The 4,693-nt window shown below is 37.2% G+C and overlaps 1 long non-coding RNA gene across 2 annotated transcripts; it reads left to right on the top strand.

Annotated features, from left to right (window-relative positions):
* The first annotated feature begins 2,576 nt into the window (after positions 1–2,576).
* On the top strand, positions 2,577–3,837 carry LOC149202540 (uncharacterized). 2 transcript variants are annotated; one of them, XR_016253542.1, is made up of 4 exons: positions 2,577–2,906; positions 2,999–3,085; positions 3,387–3,446; positions 3,582–3,837. It is a non-coding gene; the product is annotated as an uncharacterized LOC149202540 (long non-coding RNA). The 2 variants fall into 2 exon arrangements; XR_016253541.1 differs by having other exon boundaries at positions 2,578–2,906; positions 3,387–3,837.
* The last annotated feature ends 856 nt before the right edge of the window (positions 3,838–4,693 follow it).

Genomic DNA, 4,693 nt, shown 5'->3' with positions numbered 1-4,693 from the left:
TGGGACGTTCTACAAAGAAAAGGGTGGCAGGGCCCGAGCAGATGTCAGATGTGCCTTTCGGAAGCTGAATCCAACACGCACATGTTCTTCAACTGTGCCTCTTCATCAACCATCTGGTATGAATTATCCTTGATTTATGGCTTTCCTCACTAGGCCTTTTTTTCTGTACAGGATGCTTTCAATTGGTGGAGCGCGAAGAATCCTTCCTGGCGCACACTATTTATTCTCACCTGCTGGTTCCTATGGAAGTGGCGCAATACATGCATTTTTCAGAACATCAGGAGGCCCCTCGATTCCGTCCTCATCTCAATCACGGGCCATATGCCCTCCTCTGATTAACCATGGTCTGATCTGTTTTCTATACTTCGTCTTCTTGGTCCTCATTCGCACAATGCGGGTGTTTCTAGAGGTTTTTGGCATGTTGTTCTGTCTATGATGATTCAATAGTTTCCAATACAGTTTTTGATCCATCCCCTGGATGCGTAATATGTCCTGTTAAGTTGTTGATGGTCTTCAGACGTTTTAGTTTCACTCAGTTCGGCGATGGGTGGTTTATCATTTTTGCTGGTTTATCATGTTTGGATGCAGGGGTTTATTTGCTGCCGCAACAGCCAGTCATGCTGGTTATGTTTTAGCTGTTTATTTCTGAGTTTCATATGTAAACAGATCATTATATTTCCTGAATATAATATATTTTGATTTTTCGTCTGAAAAAAAAAAATAATAATTTAAAGTCTCTGTTCTTGTTACCATATTAACCATAACACTCAATAATTTTGTGGTGGTGGCAACTAATTTTATATCTTTCAAATATATTACTATTGGTTATGTCATTTTTTAAGTTTTAATCTTCTATTGATATTTAAATTGTTAGATATGGCTTTAGTTTCTTAATGATGTTGATATATACTTCACCTGGCATTTTCAAAATAGGGAAAAAGGAACATAAATACAAAATTAGCTATAACCCTTCTATATTGAGACTAAACAAAATTTGAAGTTTGAGGATATCTAATGTTTTGTGGTTTTGAGTATGGGAGGTGTGGCTTTTGTACACAATCTTATTGTATGTAAAAATAAAAAAAAATGATCTAATTTTATTTTCTTAAAACATTCTTTTCAATAAATTAGAAAGCATAACAATTTATTTGTTTTCAAATTTTTTTTTACTAGAAACTCATTATTATTTCTTAATAAAAACAAATAATTTTAAATTTAAATTGTTAAATATAGTTTTAGTTTCTGAAAAATGTTAATATATACTTTATTTCACATTTTTGAAATAGAAGAGAAAAAAACTAAATACAAAATTAGCTAGCTATAACTCCTGACTAACCAAAATTTGAAGTTTTGAGGATATCTAATGTTTTTTGGTTTTGAGCATGGCAGGTGTGGCTTTTGTACTTAAAAATGAACAAATGAACAAACGCTATGTAGAGAGAACAGCTGGGACAACGTGCGATTTCTTCTCCCATCTCCAATTCAGCTCTGGTGATCTGGAACGGATCACAGCACGGGCATGGATATGTGAAGGCCTGTAATTCTTTGTTCCACTCCATATCCTCGATCTCTATATCATCGTAAGACATTTTTATTGGCGTCGGATTCGATGATATTTGTTGCAGAATGAACGGAGACTGAAAGGATGGATGAACGAATTCTCTAATTTGGTTGTAAGAAAATCTTAACCGCCTCTTCAAGTTGCAGAGCAACCGATTCGCGTGTTACTGAACTTCGGAGGCACTACGCAACCAAAAGGACACGTATATAATTGATAGAGTTAAAAGGACATTTTTTCAGAAAAGAGTTAAAAGGACATAGCTAATCATGTAATTCAATCTGTGGAAACTTTGCCAAATGGTTCGAATGTTTTATCGTTCCAATGCGTTAATATTATATCACAATTTTAATCTTAATATTTTATTGAAGATTAAGAAAAAAATAAGAGCAAGGTGTAAATTTCAATTTTCCTGGTTTATATTAAAATTATTTAAATAAACTGACCTTGTTATTAATTTATACCAGATAAATCACCCAATGAAATTATGAATTTTCTTTCCAAGGGAAAATTTTTTATACCAGATAAATATTGTCACACCTGCACTACGTTATCCTTGTAATTCTAAATTAAAAAAAACAATATAATAAAACACATTATTAACCTAACTCGATGCAGCATGATTAAGGCTTAATTACCACAGTCATTGGTCTTATGATGGGATTAATGTTTAAAGTCAAAGGTTATAACCATCTGTATGCATACACCCATTGTTTATTTGATTATGCTGTCACGGTTTAACTTCACCCGTACTTTGGTAATATGTCTCCGGGATTGTTGTACTGCATATGGATTTGCACTTTAACTCTGCATTAATGGATGGCTCTACCACGAGACGTGGCATGAGCAGGCTTTCCGCTACGGAAAGAGCTACTCAGCCATATATTGGGTATTTAATGTCTTCAGAGTAATAGGCGACTTAACGCGATAACGGGAGCGAGCAAATTCGGCATTAAATAATCTCATGTTATCGTGCTGCTCTGAGAACATTAAATACCCAATATATGACTGGTTTACCCAATATATGGCTGGTTAGCTCAAACGCTGTCGCTACATCTGGCCTTCCTCCAGCTGTCTAGCTCCCTCGTTCCTACCGCCGCATCTATGGTGAGGAGGCTAGGCCCGAAATCCGACGGTTGAACTTGCTCTGGAATCCCTCTATGCTATTCTTACGGGTGAAGGGTCTCATTTCGCGCCGCCTCTGTTTCTCGATGCTTGCTGCTGCCATTGTTCGCTTGGGCGAGTTCGACTCTGCTATCTGGGTTAACATCTCCACAGTTTTGCTGAGGGTTAAAGTATGCCATGGCGGTTATGGGTCGTGTCTTCTTGCGAGTGTAGCAAACCCCAGGTGAGGTTAAGGTTACAGTCCCTCTCGATTTTATTCCTTTGAAGTTTTATTGCCTTGTATCATTCTTACTTGTGCTGTCCGTTGGGTTACAGGTTTGCCCAAGACGTGCTTGATTTGCTTGGAGTTTCCGCGGAGGCTTCACGACCCCTTTCTCGGCTCCACCGTCGACCAGACAACAGGTAAGTCCCTGCTAATCTTGCCTGAGGATTGTGGGCAACAATGGAAATCTCTCGTATGGGTTATTGCTTGGCACTTCAGTTAAATGGGTTTACTGTCATGGTTTCCTGTTTCTCTTGAAAACACTGGTTAGATTTTCCGGGCGAGGGTTTAGTCAGAGGGCTTCATAGATAGAAGAACAATTCATTTGAATTAGTGCATGATCTCTGAACAGAATTGATGTGTTGTGAAAGTTTCTCGGTATCGTCGTCAAGCGTAGTTTCTTTTTATTTTTACCCATTCTATACTCTGCAAATGTTTCAGGGTTGATCGGCTCTGGAAAATTTGAGAACAAGTCCGAGCTCATTTTGGTGACACCTCCAGGTGTACCCTTATCTGGCTTTTAAAGGACCGTAATAACTGGCCTTAAAGGCGACTACTCTGTTATTTCGAATTCTGGTTAATTTAAGAAGTTTTTGTTTATAGAACTGTAATCCTTTTCCGTCTGCTCGACTTCAGGTTGGGTTGCCTTCTCAGAGCCTGGCTGTCAGCAGGCGTGGAAAAAATGGTTGTATTGAAACGAAACTCTTACTTCGCACGCAGATTCTGTGCCAGTCTATCCTCTGCTTAGTATTTGGGTTTCGAGTCTTTGTTTCGAACTGGGTTGTTGGTTAAAATGACATTGAATGGGTGCAACCCTCCTTTGATATGGAACCATGTTGTTTCGATGAATTCCTTGACTTAAATTATAGTTTCTGTGATTATTTTTCCTTTATTGCTATATCTTAACAAGTTCTGCCTTGTATGGTAATTGTGCCATTATTTTTTTTTATACTCGTCCAGTTATATACTAGCATGTAATCTTATGGACTTTTAATGCCATTCTCAGGCAAGGTTACGAATAGGAGATTGCAGGGGTTTATATAGAAATAGAATAGTGATTTCTAGATGTTCTCTCCAGTGATCCATATAGTTTTCTTTCGTTGTATGAGAAGGTTTTATTTCAATCTTTCGTTTAATTTCTAAGCTTGTATATATTAAATCTATTTGTATGATGGCGACTTGTTTGGGTTCTTCTTTCCTTTACTTGTTTTAGAGAATCATAATCTCAATTAGACTACGAGACTGCATATAAGTATGCCATGCTCCTACATACTCCGAATGTTCTTGTTCGGTTCACACAGTAAATAACAGTATTATTGCAAGTTCAGTTTACCTTTATAAGTCACAAATCATACACAGTATTTTGTAAGTGCAAACTACACCTGTACAATACTAGTTGCAATTAACAGTATTATTACAACTTACAGTTTATAATTATAAGTCACGTAATATACGCAGTATCTTGTAAGATGCAAATTACTTCTATACAATACTAATTGCAGTTACTCATTACCAGAATCAACAGTTTATGTCAACAGATTATTCTAGGGATAATCTAGGGTGGTTGCTTACCTGATCCGGATTAAGAATAAAATTCAACTGAAGATGTTACTTGTATCTTGCATTACTTGCAGTACTTTGTTCCTCCCAACCATGAGACTTGAGACTTGCCGTCACGTCCAAGTCTCCCCCCAAGCTTGCTCACAAGACTACTGGACTACTGGCTTATGCAAGTTTTGCAAGTTTTG

The sequence above is a fragment of the Pinus tabuliformis genome, chromosome 2_1, assembly GCF_031772625.1.
Source record: "Pinus tabuliformis cultivar Carrire ecotype Pingquan chromosome 2_1, CPIR1, whole genome shotgun sequence".
NCBI lineage: Eukaryota > Viridiplantae > Streptophyta > Pinopsida > Pinales > Pinaceae > Pinus > Pinus tabuliformis.
Note: the sequence above shows the minus strand (reverse complement) of the source record. Positions and strands in the feature narration are given on the sequence as shown.